A 16,892-nucleotide genomic window follows, 5' to 3' on the forward strand; every position below is an offset into this window, starting at 1 on the left:
GCTCGGCGGCGGCCCCCGCCCGCGGCCAGGCCCGCGCCCACGCTCCCGCCTCGCCCGGCCGCGCTCACGGCGCTCCCGGCGCCCGCTCTCTGGCCCGCAGTCGGCCCCGCAGTCTCCGGCTCCCGCCCGGGACGACGAGCACGCGCGCGCGCCCGCGGCGGCGGCGGGGGTGGGGGGAGGGGCGCGGGGACGGGGCGCACGCGCGCGGGGGAGGGGAGCTGGGCGGGGTGGAAGCGCGAGCCGCGGGGGCCGCGGGAGCCGGCGCGCCAAGCCGGGGGCGGGGCCTTGGCTGGGGTGGTAGGGGGGCTCCTGGCTCCCCGCTCCCGCGGGCATCGGGTCTCCGGGCTCTCGGCTCTGGACGCGCGGCCGACGCGGTGCGGGCCCAGGAGACAGGGGTCCTGTTTGGAAAAGCGCCTCCCGGGATCGCCCAAAGAGCTCGGGGCCTCGGGAGGGGGGGCGCAATCTCAGCCCAGTTCCCAGGGCCTCCACGCTGCAGTCCGAATACCTCTACCCCTTCCTCCGACTTCCCTTTAATGACCGCTTCTCTCCTTCAACTCAGCCGTTCTCTCGCTGTCGTTTAAATGGACACCTTTGTTAAAATAAGATAAAAAGAATGGGGAAACAAGAGGTGGTGGAGAGGCCGCCACATGGCTTGGGATGCCCTGGGACACTCGCGTGCGCACAGAACTGACCCACCTGAGTCCCCTGCCTACCTGTGTCTCAGCCCCAGCCCACCGCTTTGACGTTCCCTCCATCTCTTCCTCTTCTCTCCCACAGCCTGCCCTCTCGGACAAGCCTGGGGAGAGAAGGCCTTTGCCTGGAAAGCAGCATCGGGGTGGCTTCCCATGGGGTGCCCGGGAGAGTTGCTGAGCCCAAGCCCCCTGGCTGCAGAGGATCGCTTGATTAAATTGCCGCACGCTTCATTTCCAGGCTTTGGCAAGTGACAGAATCATTAACCACAGAGAGCTGTTGAATTCCAAGGCAGCGGTTGGGGAAGGCCCCTCCAAAGCCCTTCTTCCTCCCTGACTCCTGGGTTAGAGGCTAGGGATCTGGAATGGTGGGCCCGCTCCGAGTCTGGAGAAGAGATAGGAGTGTCTGGAAAAGCAGACCTTGAGACAAGGGCTGGTGTACAAGTTGCTTATGTTGGACAGTGATCTCGGGATGAAAGCCAGTACAAGGGTACATTCTCAAGTTGGTGGGCAGTCAGAGCTGCTGGAACTTGACCTTGCTAGGAGGTGGATAGAGTGCATCTCAGAATTGTCTGCCCCAAACCCAAAGAGGATACTGCCATACTATGAAGGACCACAGACCTGGTGGCTTAAAATAACAGAAATGTGTTTTTCACAGTTCTGGAGGTTCCATGTCCAAAATCAAGGTGTTGGTAGGGCCATGCTCCCTCTGAAGGCTCTGGGGGAGGATCCTTCTTTGCCTCTTCCTAGCTTCTTGGTGGCTCCCAGCAATCTTTGCTGTTCCTTGGCTTGTAGCTGCATCACTCCAGTTTTTGCATCTGTCCTTACGTGGCCTTCTAACCCTTGGGTCTCCTCTGTGTCTCCAACTTTCCCTTTTCTTGTGACACTGGTCATTGGATTTAGTGCTCACCCTACTCCAGCATGACCTCCTCTTAACTTGGTTACATCTACAAGGACTCTAATTCCAAATAAGATCACATTCACAGATACGAGGGATTGGAACTTGAAATTTTTGGAGGACATAATTCTACCTACCACACATAGCGAAGTCCAGATTCAAGGACTGCATAGACTGCTTCTTGATGGGAGGAGTGACAAAGTCACATTGCATACGAATGTAAATGTCTGCGAATACACGAATGGGAAGACTTTGTGGCCATTTTACCATTGACCATACCTCCATCACCCATTCTAGATTTCTCCCATCCCTGGAAAGCACCACTGCCAGTCTAGGTTTTTTTCCTGGAGGGCTCAACCGGATCTTCATCCTACGTAGGTCTGAACCTTTCATTGGTTTCCTCCTTGTCAGGCCACAGTTGTGCAATTGTCTGTTTATGAAACACAGAGACACTCTATTGAATGTTCTCAGTTGCAGGCATTCTTCTTGCTCTCCTTAGAGAGCAGCAGTGCTAGCTCCTAATGGACACAGGATCAATTGCCCCACCAATATGACAATCTTTTCATGGCTGGATGGTCCATGGGCATGAGGAGCCTACGTTGACCAGATGGTAACTTTTGTTTCAAGTTCAACAGAACACTTACCATGACCCCTGACAGAAGCAATGCCCCTATCCCAAGAACCAGGAAGGCTTAAGGTTTCAGAAATAGGAAACACCAATTCCTCAAATGGGTCACTGGAAATGATGGGGAGAGCAGCCAATCCTACTCCCACTTCTTGGCTCATAGCACCATGTATTGACTATTAATTCCCTGCATTTGTCACATTATAGAGTAACATCCCCCAACACCACAGGGTGCTTTCCCCGAGGCAGAATCTTTGCTGAGTCTTCAATAGGCTCTGGGTGCTTCTGAGTGATGCAGTGTAGGGCAGGGCCAGTGGCTCCCAAGCACGTGTGCTTATTGTCACACCCCCTTTCTTGGAAAAAGAGTCCCTTGCTCCGAAGTATTGTGTGGCATACCATGTCAATAGATCAAGTGTTGTGTAAGCCCTCAGATGGACTGCTAGCAGAGATGCTGTGCATAGGGAAGGCAAATCCAAATCCGAGGTGTGACTAACTACTGCCCCTTCCAGCATGGGAGGAATCCTGATGTAACCCTCTTGCTACCAAATGGCTGGCTGGTCCTTTTGAGAAATGGCATCATACCAAGAGATCACCATTGATCTCTGCTGCCGGTGGGTTGGGCATTCCGTAGCGGCAGTATCAAGATCATCCTTGGGGAGAGAAAACCCCTCCTTTTCGACCCGTGCAGAACCTCCAGCCCTTGCACCAAGACCACTGCCTTCATGGATCCATCGCACCATGGAGAGAAGCTGGCTGACCTCCACCACAAGGTTTCCTCTATTTGCCTGGTGGTTGGGTTTGAGTTCCCATTCTGCTGGGGGCCATTGACAGAGACACAGGAATCCACGTACCCTTCTTATGCACTCCTCTAGGTACATTAGATAACCACACACCTCTCCTCCAAACCTTCTGGTCTCTGATTGTAACATTGTGGTTTATAAAGAAAAATATATATATTTGGTCTTTGTCCCTGTTTTTGGCCCAGAGCTCCTAAAACGCTTGGAATTTCCTGTGAGGAGAGCAATAAAGGTGTCTTTTGTTATGTGAATGAGGTGACTTTGGGACCACACAAAGGATGGGGGCTGGTTGCGAGGAGAACCAACTGAATAATTAGAGGGTTGGAACTTTCAGTCCTCCTTCCCTGACCTCCATAGAGGGAAGAGGGGCTGGAGGTTGAATCAATGGCCAATGGCCAGTGTCCTGATCAATCATGTCTTTGTAGGGGCACCTGGGTGACTCAGTCAGTTAAGCATCTGCCTTGGGCTCAGCTCATGATTCCGGGGTCCTGGGATCAAGCCCCCGGGCAGGCTCCCTGCTCAGTGGGAAGTTTGTTTCTCCCTCTCCCTCTGCCCCTGCTGGCGTGTGCTCTCGCTTGCTCACTCTCTCTCTCAAATAAATAAATAAATAAAATCTTTTAAAAACAATCATGCCTTTGTAATGAAGCCTCCTTTAAAACCCAAAAGGAACAGTGTTTGAAGACCTGCGTTGGAGGTACGGGAGAGTGGCATGCCTGGAAAAAACATGGAAGCTCCATGCCTTTTTCCCATACCTTGTCAATCAGGCTGTTGCTGAGTTATAATAAACTGGTGATCTAGTAAGCATCCTGTGAGCTGCTCCAGCAAATTAATCCAAACCGCAGAGGGGGTCTTGGGACCTCTGATTTATAGCCAGTCCGTAAGAAGTACAAGTAATAACCTGGATTTGACGGGTGCCTGGGTGGCTCAGTCGGTTGAGCGTCTGCCTTCAGCTCAGATCATGGTCTCAGGGTCCTGGGATCCAGCCCTGCATCGTCCTCCATCATCGGGCTCTCTGTTCAGCAGGGAGCATGCTTCTCCTTCTCCTTCTGCCTCTCCCCTGCTTGTGTGCTTTCTCTCTCTGTGTCAAATAAATGTATAAAATCTTAAAAAAAAAAAAAAAGACCTAGATTTGAGACAGGTGTCTGAAGTGGGGTGAGGTCTTAAAAGAGTGAATGCTCAACTAGTGGGATCTGATGCTGTCTCCAGGTAGATACAGTCAGAATTAAGCTAAACTATAGGACACCACATGGTGGACAAGAATTGCTTGGTGCTCTGGAAAAACTCCCACCACACATTGGAATTGGGTACAGAATGTTTTTTACTGACCTTCCAATCTTATTCCTCCTAGGTCCCTGACCAATCTTCCAAGTCATTTTTCATGGACATCTTTATCTCAGGCCATTTCTCTCTCTCTACCAAGTAGAAAACCAAGTGTACTGCTCACTGGGAGGATTTCTCCTCATCACTATCCCTAGGGCCACCCTGAATGGGACTGTAGCTAGGCAGCAGTCTGTTTTCACTAGTACCGACATGATAAGATGACCCTCTTCAATAAGCCAGGTCTAAATGTTTCCCTGTCATCAGTCAGTCTTCCTGACTCCCGCCCCCACCACTCCTGAGTGCATAGGTGTGAACTAGCTGAGGGGGGAGGACCAGTGTGATGGAGGCAGAAGACTTGGGGTCTAGACTACGGGACCACGTACCTGACTTGAGCCTCTGATTCCAGTTAGGCCTGGTCCTGAAGGTGCCATCTTCACCATCTTGCTTCTGTGCCTGCCTGGCCACATGACTTGGAGAGTCTGCCAATACTTAGCTCACAATGGGCAGCTCCGGTCACATAGGTACTAGATGTCCCATGGTCGGCGTCTAAGTCTGTACCAAAGCCCAGTAGCATGACAGCAGCTGCCTTTTGAATAGTAAGTAGCTCTGCCACGGAAGACAGGGCCTTGCTCCAGACCTTTATGGGTCTGTGCCTGGATCCTTCTATTGAAGCTTCCCACAGACTCTTCACAGCATCATTGTCTACCATGGACAGATCCTCTCGAGCCTTTAGGTTGGCTGTATCTTGCGACTGTAATGGCCGAGCAGCTTGCCCTGCAGACCAGACCTTCTGCGGGATCCTTTCTTGCTCTGGGCCACACTCCAAACACGTCATACCTGTGCATCCCAAGACCTGCTTGATCAAACATTCCACCATTTCAGTGATCTACTCAGCATCATGCCAAATACACCCCTCTTCTTGCCTGAGTTAATGTCAGTTTCTTTTTGCAATCAGAAAATCCTGAGAAAATTGGCAAACCGTAAGAGACTCTTAACTATAGGAAACAAACAAGGGTTGCTGGAGGGGAGGTGGGTGAAGAGAAGGGGTAACTGGGTGAGGGACATTAAAAGGGACACTTGATCTAATGAACACTGGGTGTTATATGTAACTGATGAATCAGTAAATTCTATTCCTGAAACTAATAATACACTACATGTTAACTAAATCGAATTTAAATAAAAAATTTTTTAAAAAGAGAAAATCCAAAAAAAAAAAGAAAAAGAAAATCCTAACAGCCTTTTTCCTCTTTGCATCTGAGAGCAAAATGGGTCACCAACAACTCTACTGAAGCCATCTGAGGAAATTTGGCCAGGGTCTTGCCACGTCTGCTCAACCCAGCACGATCTGATCTGGAAATACGGCCTCAATGTGTGCAGTCAGTGTTTCCATCAAAGGATACAGGCTTCATTAAATTGGATTAAATGAACTTCCTTGAATGGGTCATCCAAGAGACCTACCTTAACTGCAGATATCCAAGATATCTACCTTAATGCTAACTCTTTATACATAAAATAAAAACACTTCAATTAAAAAAAAAAAAGAAAAGAAAATCCTAACAAATACAAAGCCTTCCCAGAGTGTGGGAGAGGAAGAGATCAAGAGACAGTCAATTGATCCAGGGGTAGCTATTTGAACTGAGCTCAGCAATGAGGAAGAGACTGGGGGGGACACCACAGCATAGCAGGACGGCTGTCTCTACCATGACTGCCATGGCCATTGTAGCATTCTTTAGCCTGAAGACAAATGCCAAGGTGAGCCTTACCTGGGTTCTTCTTCTTTTTTTTTTTAAGATTTTATTTATTTATTTGACAGAGAGAGAGCGCATAAACAGTGGGGAGCGGCAGGCAGAGGGAGAAGCAGGCTCCCCAAGGAGCAGGGAGCCTGATGCAGGGCTCAATCCCAGGACCCCAGGATCATGACTTGAGCCAAAGGCAGATGCTTAACCAACTGAGCCACCCAGGTGCCCCCTTACCTGGGTTCTTATCCAGACTGGTTCTCTCATGACTCTGTACTGCTTTCCCTCCATGCCCTAAAGCTTGGATCTCCTGAGGACACTGTATCACGCTATAGAAGGGTTCCACTTCAACCCACCCTTGATTACACAAAGAGGTCAGGAACTTACTTTTATTTTACCACTAGATGTGGTTTCTGGTCCCCATCCCAGCCTTGCCAGATGCCCATCTGGGGAGCCTTATTTCCCAGTAGTCGCTCATGACATTACCCACTGGCTTCCCCGGAAGGGAACTCTCAGGGAGCTGAGGCCAGACCCCAGCCCAGAAACTCTGTCCAGCTTCTCTTCAAGTGTTGAGGTTGCTCTCTCCAAAGGCAGCAGAAACTTTGTATCCCAAGAAGTCATCGCCAAACCCAAGGTCATCTAGGTTTTCCCCTAGGTTATCATCTTCTGAAATTTTATAGTTTGGCATCCTATGTTTCAGTCTACGATCTATTTTGAGTTAATTTTTGTGAAGTGTGTGAGGTCTATGTCTAGATTCATTTTTTTCCATGTGGATGTCCAAGGTGTTCCCACACCATCTGTTGAACAAATTGTCCTTTCTCCACTGAATTGCCTCTGTTCCTTTGTCAAAGATTAGTTGACAGCATTTGTAAGGGACCATTCCTGCTATTTCATTTGGCAAAACTGAAAACCCTGCTGATGGCATGGAGGAAGCAAATGGGTCCAGGGGGCTTCTTGTGTTCTGTATGAGAACATATTTTGGCTCTTGGGAACGTGGGTATTTCCTTTTTTATTTATTTTATTTTATTTTTATTTTTATTTATTTATTTTTTAAAGATTTTATTTATTTATTTGAGAGAGAGAGAATGAGAGATAGAGAGCACGAGAGGGAAGAGGGTCAGAGGGAGAAGCAGACTCCCTGATGAGCAGGGAGCCGGATGTGGGATTCGATTCCAGGACTCCAGGATCATGACCTGGACCGAAGGCAGTTGCTTAACCAACTGAGCCACCCAGGCGCCCTAGTTTTTCTTTTTTTTTTTTTTAATACAGATGCACAGATTCAGATTACTACTCACTGTCCATAAAATTTGTCCACTCAAGGCCCACTTACATTTTGTTTATTTTTTAAAATAAGCTGATTAACTCCCATGAAACTACCACCTGGGGCGCCTGGGTGGCTCAGTTGGTTAAGCGACTGCCTTCGGCTCAGGTCATGATCCTGGAGTTCCGGGATCGAGTCCCGCATCGGGCTCCCTGCTCAGCGGGGAGTCTGCTTCTCCCTCTGACCCTCTTCCCTCTCGTGCTCTCTATCTCTCATTCTCTCTCTCTCAAATAAATAAATAAAATCTTTAAAAAAAAAAAAAAGAAACTACCACCTGACCCTGGCATGGAACCACTACCAGTAACTTACATATACCGTCATGACCCCGCAGTGGCCAATAACCTGCATTAAGATTCATCATTCTCTTGCTTTTTAAAATTGCAATAGAGGGGGCACCTGGGTGGCTCAGTCGTTAAGCGTCTGCCTTCGGCTCAGGCATGATCTCAGGGCCCTGGGATCGAGCCCCACATGGGTCTCCCTGCTCAGCGGGAAGCCTGCTTCTCCCTCTCCTTCTCCCGCTGCTTTTGTTCCCTCTCTCTGTGTGTCTCTCTCTGTCCAATAAATAAATAAAATCTTAAAAAAAAAAAAAGATTCTCTCCCTTTAAAAATAAATAAATAAATAAAATTGCAATGGAGGGGCGCCTGGGTGGCTCAGTCATTAAGCGTCTGCCTTTAGCTCAAGTCATGATCCCAGGGCCCTGGGATCGAGCCCCACATCGGGCTCCCTGCTCCGCGGGAAGCCTGCTTCTTCCTCTGCCCCTCCCCCTGCTCGTGTTCCGTCTCTTGCTGTGTCTTTCTCTGTCAAATGACTAAATAAAATCTTTATATGTATAAGACAAAATCTGCCATTTTCACCATTTTTAAGTACAGTTCAGATGTATTAAGTACATTTCTAATGCTCGACACTCACCACTATTTCTCAAACCTTTTCATCATCCCTTAAGTCTGTTTGTACCTCTTGATCCCCTTCACCTATTTTGCCCATCGCCCCACCTCCTCCCCTCTGACAACCACCAGTTTGTTCTTTGTATTTGTGATTCTGTTTCTGTTTGTCTCTTTTGTTTTTTAGATTCCACACATAAGTGAAATTATATGGCATTTATCTTTCTCTGCTTTGTTTTTTTCAATAAAGCTTTATCATATATTTCTTTCTTTAGAGAGAGAGAGAGTGAGTGAGTGAGCTGGGGGAGGAGGACAGGGAGAGGGAGATGGAGAGAGAGAATCTCCAGCAGAATCCCTGATGAGTGCGACTCGATCTCATAACCCTGAGATCATGACCTGAGCTGAAACCAAGAGTCAGATGCTTCACAGGCTGAGTCCCCCAGGCACGCCTACATCACCTTATTTTTGAAATTTATACAAAAATAATCCTGTCTGTAGACTTCTGGGACTTACTTTTTCTCCTCAACATTATATAATTAAGATTTTGGTCCATGATGTTTTTTGTAGACGTAGTTCATTCATTTTTACTGATATATAATTGTCCATACTTTATTTACCCATTTTCCGGTTGAAGGGCATTCCAGTTGTTTCCAGTCTATTGCCATTGCAATGCTGTGAACGTTTGTGTGCACATCTTGTAGTGCAACATATGGATGTTTTTCTCCCATATATGCCCAGGAGAGGAAAACCTGCATGTGTTCAATTTCATAGGTGGGGCCTAATTGTTTCCCAAAGTGGCCCTACCAATTTGTACTCCTATCGAGATACAAAAGAGCTTTGGAATCTATGTCTTCTTCAACTTTTGCTATTTTCGGACTGTTTCTGCCAGGTCAGTGGGTAGAAATGGTCTCTCATTACAGTCTTGCATTTCCCTGATTTACTAGTCAGGTGGATCTTTTCTTCAGTGGTTTCTTGGCCATATGCGTTTTCTGTTCTGTGTTATACCTGGCTTTGTCTTCTGCCAGTTTTTGTATTTTTTCCCTTTTGTTTATTGATTTGTAGGAATTGTTTACATATTCTGAATACTAACCCCTTGCCAATTACATGTATTGCAATTTTCTCTCAATCTATGGCTTGCTTTTTCACTTTCTTTAAGAAAATCTTTGGTAAGCGGAAGTTCCCAAATCCAATATAGTTAAATCAACCAAAATCTTTTTCAGGGGATTACTACTTTTTATGTCTGGTTTCAGAGATCTTCCTTACCCCAGGGGCAGAAAGATACTCGCCTACATTAGCTTGTACAAATTTTATAATTTCTTGATAAGTCACGTTATTTCCGGGGCAAACGTCTGTTCATTCATCTTCTTCAGGGGTATATTACCTAGTCTTTTTTAAAAAATTATGTATTTTTTATTTTTATTTTTTTTTAAAGATTTTATTTATTTATTTGAGAGAGAGAGAGAATGAGAGATAGAGAGCACGAGAGGGAAGAGGGTCGGAGGGAGAAGCAGACTCACTGCTGAGCAGGGAGCCTGATGTGGGACTCGATCCCGGGACTCCAGGATCATGACCTGAGCCGAAGGCAGTCGCTTAACCGACTGAGCCACCCAGGCGCCCTAAAATTTATGTGTTTTTTAAAAGATTTTATTTATTTATTTGACAGAGAGAGACACACAGCGAGAGCAGGAACACAAGCAGGGAGAGTGGGAGAGGGAGAAGCAGGCTTCCCGCCGAGCAGGGAGCCCAATGCGGGGCTCAATGCGGGACTCGATGCAGGGCTTGATGCGGGGCTCGATCCTAGGACCCTGGGATCATGACCTGAGCTGAAGGCAGACGCATAACGACTGAGCCACCCAGGCGCCCCTAAAGTTTATGTATTTTTAAGTAATCTCTACACCCAACATAGGGCTTGAACCCACAAGCCCAAGATCAAGGGTAGCATGCTCTTTCTACTGAGCCAGCCAGGCGCCCCATGTATTACCGAGTCTTGACTTTTCCTCTTCCATAAAACCAACAATAAACCTAATACCTAAACCTACTTGAAAGAGTACAGAACAGGGGCGCCTGGGTGGCTCAGTTGGTTGAGGGTCTGAGTCTTGATTTCAGCTCAGGTCATGATCTCAGGATCTTGGGATAGAGCCCTGAGTTGAGCTCTGCATTCCCCGTGGAGTCGGATTGAGGATTCTCTCCCTCTCTCTCTCTCTCTTCCTCTGCCCCATTCCCCCAAATAAAAATAAATAAATTTTTAAAAAGAGAGAGTACAGAAAAAAACCTATGGACAACTCTCACTTTTGAATACAAGTGCAAACATTCTAAAGTAAAGATAAGCAAGACTCTGGGGCACCTGGGTGGCTCAGTCGTTAAGCGTCTGCCTTCGGCTCAGGTCATGGTCCCAGGGTCCTGGGATTGAGCCCCACATCGGGCTCCCTGCTCCGCGGGGAGTCTGCTTCTCCCTCTCCCACTCCCCCTGCTTGTGTTCCCTCCCTCGCTGTGTCTCTCTCTGTCAAATAAATAAAATCTTAAAAAAAAAAAAAAAGATAAGCAAGACTCCAGTGATATAGCAAAAGAATAAGATATGATGTATGACCAAGTAGGGTCTAGTCCATAAATACAAGGGTAGTTCAACATCAGGAAATTCTTTCATAGAAGTCATTACACAGGAAATCAGAGGAAACTGCTTCATCACATCAGTAGGTGCTGATAAGGATTTGATAAAACTCAACATTCCTCTGTTAAAACTGAGTACAAATGTATGAATATGGGGGTGAGAGACAGTGCTTTGACCCTTCTGGTGATCTCCCAAAACCAGTGAGGAGCATGGAAACGCTCTACCAACTCCATTTTCAGCAAAATGGCCCCACTCAAAGTGTAAGGGCCTCCCAAAGCAGTTAGAATTTGCATGGAAGCCACGGGGGACAGGTATGCAGAATAAAGAGCGTGCCTGCCTCATGATAGCATATCCCAGGTAAGACCAGTGCACTTTATGTAAGTACAGGGTTTGCTGAGAAGTGGGAAACCTATATCCCTTGCATACAGCAAGAACTACGGGACTTCAGGAACATCGGGAGGACATAGAACAGAAGCCACTTAGGGGATACGTGCAGTTAAAAGGCAGGGGCGCCTGGGTGGCTCAGTTGGCTAAGCATCCGACTCTCGATTTTGGCTCAGGTCATGATCTCACCGTCCTGAGATCGAGCCCTGAGTCAGGCTCCATGTGGAGCGTGGAACTTTTTTGGATTCTCTCTCTCCCTCTGCCCCCCCGCCTAAAAAAAAAAAAGACCATAGCCAAACCGCCAAGGGGCAACACATCTCAGAAACCACCTGAAACAAAGTACACTTCAGTCTTGACTACTGCCTGACACTATGCACAAAATCAATCCCAATTGTACTGAAAATATAAAAATAAAAGACAAAACGAAGCTTGGAGAAAACAACGAGAGAACGTCTTCACCAAATTGGCCTAGTGTTAGCAGAGCTCAGAAAATGCTAACTTATTGGGGCGCCTGGGTGGCTCAGTCGTTAAGCGTCTACCTTTGGCTCAGGTAATGACCCCAGGGTCCTGGGATCGAGCCCCGCATCGGGCTCCCTCCTCGGCGGGAAGCCTGCTTCTCCCTCTCCCACTCCCCCTGCTTGTGTTCCCTCTCTCACTGTGTCTCTCTCTGTCAAATAAATAAAATCTCTAAAAAAAAAGAAAGAAAAGAAAATGCTAACTTATTAACATTTCCCTATGGTTAGTGCTTTCTGTGTATCAAATCTTTCACAACCCCAAGATCATGAAGATGTTCTCTCGTTGTTTTCTACAAGCTTTGTTGTTTTGTCTTTTATTTTTAGATTTTCAATACAATTGGAATTGATTTTGTGCATAGTGTCAGGCAGTAGTCAAGATTTTTTTTCTAAGAAAGGAAAGGAGAGAAAAAGACTTTTCCAGGCTGAAGAGGCTCAGGAGGGCTCTATAGATTCTTGTCAGCAGGCCCAAGGTGGTTGTTTTGATTGTTGTTTTAACAATGCCAGGAAGCCAACCAAAGTACTCCCTTTCTTTAAAAGGACATTGCAATGAGATGCAAGTCCCTTTGGGGACCTGGGGGCATTTGCATATACAGAGGGGTCTTGGGTACTTTTAAATTTGAAGGGAAGCCCTTGGAAATTCTTAGGGTCAGATCACAATTGCCTCCAGGAGTAAATGCAAACTAGGAGTTCCTGGGGAGGGGATATTGTCCATTCTCTCCCTCCACTCCTCTAAACGCTAAAGTTCATTGAAATGCAAGTCCATTTGAGGGCAGAGGCATTTGCTTATCCATACCAGGTCTGGGCTACTTTTTAAATTGTAAGGGGGCCACTGGAAATTCTCAGCGCCAGATCACAGTTGCTTCCTGAAACACAGGCATCCTGTGAGTTCCTGCGGAGTGGATATTGTGAATCGATCACACTGACAATTCTCAGATGGGCCCATCCTCTCCTTTCTGCCTCGGGTCCCACCATCTCCGCACAGACTATGGCCTCCAAACAGCTTTCTGAATTTAGTTTCCACCCCGCTCACCCGTCTTTCCTGAGGGTCCCTGAGAGAGCTTTTGCAAATGCAGCTGTGTCCTTCGGAAGGGGTGGTGCCCGCAACAGGGGTGTGTGTCTGGGATTCTCTTCTACTCTCTTTGGGTCTCGAGCTGGGTCTAAGAATGAAGCTGACATAAGACAGATGAACAGGAGAAAAGCACAGATTTTGTTGAATTTCTGCAGATACACGGGGAAGCATGAAGACCTGAGGAAGTGAGTGACCAGCGCGGGCAGCTTTTCTACCTTTTATACAAAGAAACAATGAATCTGAAAACTTGACAAGACAGGGGGTAAAGGTGAGTTTAACAAGGTTTGTTTGTACAGATTTCTGGACCCCTAATTCCCCACATACTTTTGATATTAACACTCATTTTTCTTTAAAGATTTTACTTATTTGTCAGAAAGAGAGAGCGCAAGCAGGGGGAGTGGCAGGCAGAGGGAGAAGCAGGCTCCCTGCTGCAAGGAGCCCGATGCAGACTTGATCCCAGGACTCCAGGATCATGACCTGAGCCGAACGCAGACGCTTAAGCGACTCAGCCACTCAGGCGTCCACCAACACCATTTTTAAATAAATTCATTTTACTCTTAGCCAGCTTAATCACACATTAAAATTCCCTTTCAAAGATTCCGTTCCACATTCTGATTTTACACTGTTTTCTTCTTCTTTTTCTTTTTTTTTTTTTTTACAGTCTCAAGATCAAGAGTCACATGCTCTACCACCTGAGCTAGTTGGGCATCCCTGCTTTTCTTCTTTAAACAATCAGCCTCACTTTAGGACAAAATTACTTTCTTTTCCCTCAATAAAAAAAAATGCATCTCCATTCCTCATACCTTCTCTTACCAAAAATACATCTTACCCTCCTGGCATTCAAAGCTGTTTCCCTTATTCTTTTTTTTTTTTTTACGATTTTATTTATTTATTTGACAGAAAGCAGAAGCAGGGGGTGTGTCAGGCAGCAGGAAAAGCAGACTCCCCGCTGCGCAAGGAGCCCAAGGCGGGACTCGATCCCAGGATCCCGGGATCATGAACTGAGCCAAAGGCAGACACTTAACTGACTGAGCCACCAAGGCGCCCCTCTCTTATTATTTCTACTAGCATTAATTACATATATTACTTAGAATTCTTAACTTTTAGAAACCTTAATTTCTAGTGAAAACTAGGAAATATTGTGAAATATACCAGGATTCTTTTGATTTGCAAATTTGATACATTTTATAATTTCTAGAAGCATGTTATTTATTTATTTGCCAGAGAGAGAGAGAGAGGGAGAGTACGAGCAGGGGGAGTGGCAGCCAGAGGGAGAAGCAGGCTCCTGGCCAAGCAAGGAGCCCGATGTGCGACTCGATCCCAGGATCCTGAGATCATGACCTTAGCCGAAGGCAGATGCTTAACCATCTGAGCCACCCAGGCGCGCCCCAAGAAGCATATATTTTTTTTTTAAGATTTTATTTATTTATTTGAGAGAGAGAGAGAATGAGAGATAGGAAGCACGAGAGGGAAGAGGGTCAGAGGGAGAAGCAGACTCCCTGCTGAGCAGGGAGCCCGATGTGGGACTCGATCCCGGGACTCCAGGACCATGACCTGAGCCGAAGGCAGTCGCTTAACCGACTGAGCCACCCAGGCGCCCGAAGCATATATTTTTTAAGGTTTATTTACTTATTTGAGAGAGAGAGAGAGCACAGGCGGCGGGGAGGGGCAGAGGAAAATGGAGAGAATCTCAAGCAGACTCTTTGTTTAGCGTGGAGCCCAACATGGGGCTCAGTCTCACAACCCTGAGATCCTGACCGGAGCCGAAATCAAGAGTCAGATGCTTAGGGGTGTCTGGGTGGTTCAGTCGGTTAAGTGCCAGCTCTTGGTTTCGGCTTGGGTTGTGGTCTCGGGATCCTGGGATCAGCCCCACCGTAGGCTCTGCACTCAGTGGGGAGTCGGCTTGAGGATTCTCTCTCTCTCCCTTTGTCCCTCCCCTCTCCACTCGAGTGCGCTCTCTCTCTCTAAAAAAAGATAAATAAATCTTTAAAAAAGAAAAGAGTCGGGGAGGCGCCTGGGTCAGTTTAGTGTCTGCCTTCGGCTCAGGTCATGATCCCGGGGTCCTGGGATCGAGTCCCACATCCGGCTCCCTGCTCAGCCGGGAGCCTGCTTCTCCCTCTGCCTCTGCTCCTCCCCGCACCACTCATGCTCTCCTCCTCTCATAAATAAATAAAATCTTTATTTTTTTTAAAGATTTTTTTTTATTTCTTTATTTGACAGAGAGAGAGAGAGCGAGAGCAGGAACACAAGCAGGAGGAGTGGGAGAGGGAGAAGCAGGCTTCCCGCGGAGCAGGGAGCCCGATGCGGGGCTCGATGCCAGGACCCCGGGACCACGACCTGAGCCGAAGGCAGACGCCCAACGACTGAGCCACCCAGGCGCCCTAAAAAAAAATCTTTATTAAAAAAAAGAGTCACTTAACCGACTGAGCCACCCAGGGTCCCTGAAACAGATGCTTTTTTGAATGGCTATAAATTAAAGAGCAGTCGAGGTACTAGCACATCCAAATCTTGTTTAGTTTCTCTGTTATAAAAAGCCAAGAGTAGATAAATTGCCTTAGAAGAGCTCGAGCAAGCCTGACCACCCAGACCAGTTTGAGCTCAACCCTGACTCACACCTGTGCAGACAGACCATGGAGTGACCCATGGAATGACCAATAACCACCTTTACCTCATTAATAATTCTAAAATCTCCACCCAAGGAGTAGCACAAGCCTCATTTATATGACGTACAATGTAGGTATAGGCATGTTTCCTTAAAGCCCAGGAGAAGCTTTCTTTTTTTAGAGGGAAGGGGAGGGGCAGAGGGCGAGGGAGAACCCCACACCAGGCTGGATCTCACAACCCTGAGATCATGAACTGAGCCAAAATCACGAGTCAGACACAACCAGCGGAACCTCCCAAGCACCCCACAAGCAGCCTTTGTGCCTGTCTCTGCATAGGATGACCAGGCTTCCCTATCTAGACACGCATCCTACCCCCAAACAAAAGGAACCTATTCGCCCTTGATCAAAAAGTCATGGCTTTGGAAGTTATTCTCCGAGCTCTCCTTATTTCCTGCAAATAAAGTTTACTTTGTGCGACAACCCCACCTGGTGTATCTGTGACTCCCCAAGGAGTGAACTCAACAGTGGTTTGGTTACATAAAGACATACTTGTTTAAAAAAAAAAAAAAAATGGCTCTTCATTGCCAGAGTTTTGCCATCCTTGTAACATGGCAATGGTCTGCTCCTGAATCAGAAATTATGATGGCCAGGGGCGCCTGGGTGGCTCAGTCGGTTAAGCGTCCGCCTTCACCTCAGGTCATGATCCCAGGGTCCTAGGATCGAGTCCCACATTGGGCTCCCTGCTCCGCGGGAAGCCTGCTTTTCCCTCTCCCACTTCCCCTGCTTGTGTTCCCTCTCTCACTGTGTCTCTCTCTGTCAAATAAATAAAATCTTTATTTTTTTATTTTATTTTTTAAAGATTTTATTTATTTATTTGAGAGAGCGAGAATGAGAGAGCGAGCACATGAGAGGGGGAGGGTCAGAGGGAGAAGCAGACTCCCTGCTTAGCAGGGAGCCCGATGTGGGACTCGATCCTGGGACTCCAGGATCATGACCTGAGCTGAAGGCAGTCGCTTAACCAACTGAGCCACCCAGGCGCCCATAAATAAAATCTTTAAAAAAAAAAAAAGAAATTATGATGGTTCTTCCTGGCTCCCTGACAAACCCCATTTTTTGGTTTTTGCATTTGTTCACCTACCATAAGCATTTAAGATGACTCAAATTATGAATACAGTGGTGGAAAGACTTCTGTAAAGTCATAAAAACAATCTACCAGTAATGTCTGACCTGTTAGGTCCATAATCCTAGAAAAACTGGTTTTGTTCTCTGAGGCTTCAGGCCTCCTTCTGAACCCTTTAAACACCTGCAGTTGGACTTCAATCAACTGCCGCTTAGATTGAAGATTTCTCTTGCTGCAAAGCTCATGTCCTCATGGAGGCAAAGAAGCTGTTAGAGAATATGTTTCCCACTTGCTATACCTTCTCCAATCTCCAGTGATCAAGGAA

Source organism: Callorhinus ursinus, unplaced genomic scaffold (assembly GCF_003265705.2).
Source record: "Callorhinus ursinus isolate GAN/ISIS: 27379988/994484 unplaced genomic scaffold, GSC_fseal_2.0 scaffold84, whole genome shotgun sequence".
In the NCBI taxonomy this organism is placed as follows: Eukaryota; Metazoa; Chordata; class Mammalia; order Carnivora; family Otariidae; genus Callorhinus; species Callorhinus ursinus.